The 8494-nt window shown below is 34.5% G+C and overlaps 1 long non-coding RNA gene across 1 annotated transcript in view; it reads right to left on the reverse strand.

Moving 5' to 3' along the window:
* Window positions 1-2907, reverse strand: part of LOC123381567 — a 171782-nt gene extending 168875 nt beyond the window's left edge. Inside the window, exon 1 of the long non-coding RNA XR_006588714.1 lies at window positions 2742-2907. This is a non-coding gene — a long non-coding RNA (uncharacterized LOC123381567). The remainder of the gene's footprint in view (window positions 1-2741) is intronic.
* Between the last annotated feature and the right edge of the window lie 5587 nt (window positions 2908-8494).

Genomic DNA, 8494 nt, shown 5'->3' on the forward strand with positions numbered 1-8494 from the left:
GGGGTGCCTTAGTGGCTCAGTCGGTTAAACGTCCAACTTTGGCTCAAGTCATGATTTCCCAGTTCGTGAGTTCGAGCCCAGCATCAGGTTCTGTGCTGACAGCTCAGAGCCTGGAGGCTGCTTTGAATTCTGTGTCTTCCTCTCTCTCTGCTCTTTCCCGCTCATGCTCTGTCTCTTTCTCCTTCAAAAGTAATTAAAACATTCAAAAAATTAAAAAATATATAGTGTATGAAAATATGTAGGAATTTTACATTAGCATGCACACTATGAATTATGGAAATTTCTACCTTTTCATCTTCATCAAATAATAGATTATCAACTAAATGAACTACAGAGGAATGTGAACTCGTATCAATCCAATGATAACATCAGAGATTTTTTGTCTTGTTCACCAGGACATATACTTGTATTATAATAGTTAACTTTAAAAGTAAGCTATTGAGTGGTGTTCCAAATAATAACTAGAAATGTTATAAAGTGGGATAAAAGTATGTCGAATCTGGCATTTAAAAAATATGGCTTATTAGCAATAAAACAACAGATCGATGAAGGATACAAGCATATGCCTGTAGGCAGCAAAGTTTAAGGCAAATACATAAATCCTTATGAAGCCTTAACAGAGAGTAATAGAAAAGAGCTGAAGGAAGAGAATCATAAAAGATGAGACTGGCATGATATGTTTCAAATCAGTCTATTACAGTATAGCACACGGAAAATGGAAATAGAAAGCCAAGGAAAAAAGACAGTTAAAAACTAGACAAAGGAAGAAAAAAGAAAGTAGTTGGTACCCAACTATACAAGCTTAAACATAAGAGGGTTCCAATCCTTATGGAAATTACTTCTGTAAGTGACTATCCCCCTTCCTCAGGAACAACTCCAGTGAAAGATTATCACTCAAAGGCAGCCCTTTCCAGTTACGAAATAATCCTAACCATTGCAAGAGTTTTTCATTTTAGTTTTGTAAACTCTCCACATAAGTTCTTGTTCTCCACAGTAATAGTATATAGACTATGTATAACCCTTTTAGTTTTCCCCCGTAGCTCTCTTGATATTTAAGTAAAGCCAATATCTTTCTCTCAGGTTTTTGTGTTAAAAATTTCCAGTTCATTGAAGTAGATCTCATACGTGCTTTTAACATCCCCACTACTCCATTCTCTTCCATCTTAACGTTCTCAGGATTATCAGTATTTCTGAAAATGCAGTCTCTTGCTTTGGGCAAAAAATTCTCACATGAATTTAGCAACTTGAGATCGAAAGGGACTATAATTTCTTTCAATCTTGACACTATATTTTTATTATGGTGTAGTATCACAGCCTGTTAGCATTTGGAGAGCCATTCAACATGGGTTACCTACACAACCCTCCCCTGCCATATAGCATCCCTGCCTTTTGCACTCTTGACACAGCTGATTTGTCTCTCTCCACATTTTATGTTTGTGGTAATCATAAACTTTTCTTTGTTAATTTGATCTTCTGTGTCATTGCATGACACATTTTATGTTCTGCATGTGAGAATCCTTGTGGCTCCGCAGTCTGTTTTTCAATGACGTGGCCTCCTGTACATTTAAGCTCTCATATCAGCTCCCCAATTGGTATGTATTTTTCTCTATTTCCAAGAAGTGACAGATATGACTTCCGGTAGAAAGGAATAAAAATAATACCCTTTTAGAAGTCACTATCTTGTTCCACTGATTATCAAGTGACTTTTGTTTTGTGCATATGATTCTGGTCACTCCTGAGTAAACTAGCTATGTTTTAATCTTGTCTACAAGAGTATCCTGAGAGATTTTTTCAAATGTCTTCCTAAATTTCAGATATACTACATACACCGTATTTCCTGTGTATTATTCTAGTAGTCCTCTCAGAAAAGGAAAGGAGGCTAGTCTATTATGACTTGTGTAGGTGAATTTATGCACAATATGTCTTTCTAAAACCTCTATTACATTTCATTTAGAGATTTTTTTATACACATATGAGACTAACACATTAGCCTCACTTCCCTCTGCTTTTAAAAAAAAATCAAGAGTACTTTTGGCAGCCATTATTTTGACATTTCTCCTAGTCTTCAAAATTATCATGAGCAGTAACAACTGTTATTTATAAAATTATAAACATAGTGTTTACCCCTTATCCATGGGGGATACATTCCAAGACCCTCCCTGGATACCTAAAACTGTGGAGTGAACCAAACCCCATAAATACTATTTTTTCCTGTACATACATACATACCCATGATAAAGTTTAATTTGTAAGTTAGGCATGGTAAGATTAACAACAATAAGTAATAATAGAACACTTATAACAACATACTGTAATAAAAGTTAGGTAAATGTGGTCTCTCTCTCAAAATACGTTATTGTACTGCACTCACCCTTTTTGTGATGATGTGAGATGATAACACGTGCCCGTGTGATGAGATGAAGGGAGGTGACGGACTTAGTATGTTGTAACAGAAAGTGATGCTACCTCAGGAGTATCTGCTATCAGACCACAGTTGACCTCAGTAGGGCAACAGAAACCACGGAAAGCAAAACCCAGATAAGGGTTTATCTGCATTGCAAGACATTGCTTGTTTATCAAGTGGACTGCTACGTTTACTTAATTCTCAAAATCATCCTTGGCAATACATCTTATTTTTCTTCTTTCTCGTATTTTATTTTATAACTGAGGACAGTAAACTCAGAAAGTTAGCTTGGCAAAAGACACCTAGCAGATCATTAGGAGAAATAGAAAACTTTTACCTGGTCCTCCAATCTCAGATGCAGGGCATTTTTCACCTCAAGATAGCTTTCACTGGTCATCAAATAACCTTATCCACAAGTTTCTAAAGCATGTAGGAAGGTACACATTGTCTTTTTTGTACATACTGGATTTTAGGTTTTCAGGTTTTTCATCTGAAGGCCATATCCCTGAAAAAGAAGAGAGGTGGAAAATATGGATATTAGGTGTTTTATTCCTATTCATTTTTCTACTTGTCACCATGAACCAACCACAAACATTGGCTATGCATTTGTGGTCTGCATTCCAAACATAAGTGTAAAAAAATTGTTATTTATGGTATTTTCCACAATCCTTTTTCCAATACATCATAAACTATTAGGTATAACTTGTAGAGATTGGTGTCGCTCTTTATCTACTCTGGGCCGTTATTTTCACATATGGTATGTGTTATATTCTTTGGTAATTCTCCTTTTAAGAATATTATCTTAAGTATATTTTTGCACATTCATGTAAAATGAACATCTAATGATGATACTGTTTTATTGATCATCACAATATCCACAATGTCCAGTAATCAGAGAGTAGAAAATACCATGTAGCCTTTAAAAAAAAAGATTTGTCTGTATGTGCAAATAGGAGAAAATCTGTAAGATACATTAATAAGTGTGAAAAGTAGGATAATACTACAATGGTAGCTAATCTTTATTGAGTATTTTTTTTATTATGTGGCACTATTCTAAGTGTTTCCTATGAATTTACACGTTTTATCTTAAGAACAGCCCTATGAAGTAACTACTATCTTATCATCCACACATTGTTTTTATAAATATGGAAAATGAAACACAGAGCAATTAATTTTCCCATGGATACATAGCTGGCAAGTGGCAGAGTTTGGATTTCTACCCAAACCAACTGTGTTGCCCTGAGTTAGTACTTAAAATCACACATAACCCTACCTTCTAATAGCTATTGAACAGTACATTCAGTGACCTTTTACTTGTGGCAACATAATGTAACAAAGTAACAACATAAAATGACAAATGTTATTTGCATGTATATATATACATACATATATACATATATTTAGATAGATAGGTATCTAGATAAATATCTAGATATCCCCACACACCTTCTGTAAGAAAGTATAAGAAACTCTTGTTAATGGTTATCTTTAGAAGTGAATCTGGCAGTCTAGAAAGGCACAAAAATTTATTTTTTCTTGTTAGAAAAAATGGTGAGAAATGATTTTTTTGAGCTGTTTGAATATTTTACTATGTTCATTTAAGTCTTATTACTAATGACAACAAAGAGGATTTGTTTGTGACACATTGCTTTGCAAATTTTTCAATGTATTTTATCTAGTAACTACTCTGAAATATCAGAATACAATAAAACCTTGGAATAAAGAACACAGCAATTCATTCCGGAAATATCCTTATAATCCAAAGCAACTCTATATCAAAGTGAACTTAAAGAACCATTGGCTCAATTGTGATCATGTGATGTTCGATGTCATGTACTATCTGCATTGCAAGACATTGCTTGTTTATCAAGTTAAAATTTATTAGAAATGTTTGCTCGTCTTGCAGAACACTTGCAGAACAAGTTATTCACAATCCAATGTTTTACTGTAATTTCTGGTGTAACAGTGAGATATATACAGCTTTCTCATGAAATCTTTATGTTTGCTTAGAGTATTTAGCATTTTTTCCAATCTTAGATATATGTATGAATATCTCTAGCCTTTCTTACCTCCTTAAACCCAAAGGATAAAATTAAATATTCACTTTCTCCAAACTTTCATTTACTTACATTTTACAAATAATTTTTTTTTTGCTCAGAATTGAATCCTAAGCAGAATGTATTTTATTTACCTATTCTTTTCCCAAGAGATTAAACTGTAAGCAGAATAAGTAATTATAAAATAGTTTTCTTTTTTTTTTTATTAAAAAAATTTTTTTTTCAACGTTTATTTATTTTTGGGACAGAGAGAGACAGAGCATGAACGGGGGAGGGGCAGAGAGAGAGGGAGACACAGAATTGGAAACAGGCTCCAGGCTCTGAGCCATCAGCCCAGAGCCTGACGTGGGGCTCGAACTCACGGACCGCGAGATCGTGACCTGGCTGAAGTCGGCCGCTTAACCGACTGCGCCACCCAGGCGCCCCTAAAATAGTTTTCTTAAGCAGAATAAAATACCCACGTATTCGGAATTTTCACAAATTTCTCACACTATATCAGTTTTATAACTGATATTAAAATACATCACAAACTTTTCCATTTTGCCAGATTTGAAGAACAATTTTTCAGTGATATTCCTTTGGTTGCTCTTCAACCTTAATCACGTCCTCTCGTGGTGCTCTTTGTGATCTAGGGTATTGACTTCCATACAAGTTTACCTTCTTGATATTCAGGGGCACTTTGCCTCACTCCTTAAGTACTCCATCCTCTTTCAGTAAGACGTTACCTTCCTATTCTGCTTTCCAACCATATGTCTCATGTCACCAAGTCATAGCGATACTCAAATTAATAAGATCTATATATATGTGTATATACGTGTATATATGGATGTACATATCATAAAGTAAAGAAATGGGTATCCTTTCTAGTGTTTGTAAAGATGCAGTGAAATAGGTATGCTTATGCACTGTTGATTGTAAATTGGTGAAAAATATGTAGAGTAATGTTTGTGAGGTTACCTGTCAGTAGTGAATTAATATCATTCCTATGTTGCTTGAGAGAAACCCCGCTCCCAGCTTCAAGCCCATCATTCTGATTCCTCAAGGAATGGTTCATAAAGTTGGATCATGTTCTTCTACACTAGTTAATGTATCTTTTTTCTTTTCCAAGTTTGTTGAATTGGAAGAAATATTAAGAGTCATCGATCATTCAATTCTTCCAGAATTCTTTTCCAATTCTGAAAAATTCTTCTATCACTTGCCCTACAAAGGCAGAGTAGAGCCTGAAAACCAAGAAACTTGCCTAAGTTTGATGAGACCCTAAGCTCTGTGTGTGTGTGTGGTGAGGGGGGTGGGGGGGAGAAGGGGTAAGACTCTTTGGTTGACTGTATAGCACCCAGAGACAGCAGCTATTACCAAAATTAGCATAGAGGGCATTTGAATTCCAACTATTGAGCTATTTCTGAGAAATTAAAAGTCCACTGAATTGCTAAATTATCCTTGACACATGAAAGTCATCATGTTGAAACACACTAAGCAGGCTAAGATAGAGCATTAACTGGCAAATGAGGAGGGAAAATAAAGTCTTTCTAGGATCAAGTCAATACAAGCCTATTTGCTATAGCTATTTTGGAGTGTCTCTACTAATCTTTAGAAAGAAGAATCAGAAGTTAATTAAACATATCTATACTTAAATGTTAATTAGATAAGTTATTATATCTACAATTTTGCCAGTATATATCACTATTGCTCTGCCTATGTCCACATCCTAACCATTTAGTAAACCATATCTAGTTTACTCCTAATATGGTATCAGTGAGTCTCATTTAGTCACTTTTACCTTTAGAAATTTCCAAATTCCAGAATACTGATTTATGAATGCTACCAAGATTCTCTCTCTCTCTTTTTAAAAAAAATGTTTATTTACTTTTGAGAGAGAGGGAGACAGAGCATGAGCAGGAGCAGGGCAGAGAATGAAGAAGACACAGAATCCAAAGCAGGCTCCAGGTTCTGAGCTGTCAGCACAGAGCCCAATATGGGGCTCAAACTCACAAACTGTGAGATCATTACCTGAGCTAAAGTCAGATGCTTAACCCACTGAACCACACAGGCACCCCTGAATGCTACCAAGATTCTTTAACCAAGAAGCTAGTGCTTCTCAGGATAAAAAATCCTATTCTCCTAAAGGAAAGAGTTCCTTGGGTATAGTTGCAGGCCATGAATAAGTAATCACAAGAAATTTCAAAACTCATCTCAATCAATCAGAAACAGATCCCATGCTTTTGGAAGCCCATCAACAACAAGGTCACAACAGTAACACGGCTTCCAAAGCTGAAAGTCATTTAGGTTTAGGACAATATTGCTTCTCAAAGGCCACTAGTCCCTGAACTTGCTACTTCAACCCTATAAAAAATCAGTACTTGCAGTGTTGGAGAGACTTGCTTTGCAAGTGCAACTCTTTCTGGTTTAGCAAGCATTATGTTCAGCTTCTCTTTGTTTGAGATTTTGAAAGATAGTCTCTTTGCTTGATATTGCCATTACAAAATAAGGTCTAAAAAAGGCTAGTTCAAAGCAAGCTAAAGCATACATTTATCTTAAAGAGAAAAGATAAAAATTGATTAAATATTTTTAATGAATGCATATTTGTAGGGAAAAATACAGAAATTAGGAAACATAGAACTGAATGACAATAGCAATATTACTAAAGATTTGTGATGTACCAGAAAGAGATGGACAGCCCTGGAAAAACATATTAGCAAGAAGAAAGTGAAAACTAAACAAGCTTTATTATTTACAATAATAAATAGATAAATAGATTAAAAAATGAAAGCTAAGAAACAATATTGAGTATAAAAAGACTAAGAACATAGATAAATTTCTAGAAATATTGGACAGGAAAACAGAGTGATGAAAACAAAGAATATTAATAATGAAAACAGAGTCCTTACATATCTATAGAAATCATAAAGGAATGCTTTGAATAACTTTATTATGCCAGGAGATTTAAAATATAGATGAAATGGTAAATGTTATCAAATCAGTTTTTAAAAAATGGAAAATTTTTTTAGACTTTTCCCACTTTTTATTATAATTTCTAAATTTTTAAATTTTACTTAAATCCAAGTTAGTTAACATGTAGTGTAATAATGATTTCAGCAGTAGAATTTGGGGATTCATCACTTACATATAACACCCAGTGCTCATCCCAACAAGTGCCCTCCTTAATGCTCATTACCCATTTAGCCCATCCCCTCATAACACCCCTCCAGCAACCCTCAGTTAAATACAACCCTCTGTATTTGAGTCTCTTATTGTTCGCCTCCCTCTCTGGTTTTATCTTATTTTTCCTTCCCTTCCCCTATATTCGTTTGTTTTGTTTCTTAAATTCCACATATGAGTGAAATCATATGATATTTATCTTTCTCTGATGGACTTATTTCGCTTAGCATAATATACTCCAGTTGCATCCACGTTGTTGCAAATGGCAAGATTTCCTTCTTTTTGATCCCTGAATAATATTCCATTGTATACATATTATCACATCTTTTCCATTTGTCAGTCGATGGACATTTGGGATCTTTCTATAATTTGGCTATTGTTGATAGTGATTGTTTACAGTTGATATAAACATTGGGGTGCATGTGCCCCTTTGAATCAACATTTTTGTATCCCTTGGATAAATCCCTAGTAGTTCAATTTCTGGGTCATAGGGTATTTCTATTTTTATTTTTTTGAGGAGCCTCCATACTGTTTTCCAGAGTGGCTGCACCAGTTTGCATTCCCACCAGCAGTACAAAAGTGTTCTCCTTTCTTCACATCCTTTCCAACACCTGTTGTTTTCTGAGTTGTTAATTTTAGCCCTTCTGACAAGTGTGAGGTGGTATCTCATTGTGGTTTTGATTTGTATTTCCCTGATGATGAGTAATGTTGAGCATCCAAAAAATGGAAAAATCTTAAAAAATCGATTACAATCCAAAAAATTCCATGTTTTAATTTTATATAAACCCCAAATAATACATAATTAAAAACATCTCACCTGCATTGTTTTGTAGGCAATATTTTATTTATATAAGCCCAATATAAAATTTTTAACAAA

This window comes from Felis catus, chromosome D4 (assembly GCF_018350175.1).
Source record: "Felis catus isolate Fca126 chromosome D4, F.catus_Fca126_mat1.0, whole genome shotgun sequence".
In the NCBI taxonomy this organism is placed as follows: Eukaryota; Metazoa; Chordata; class Mammalia; order Carnivora; family Felidae; genus Felis; species Felis catus.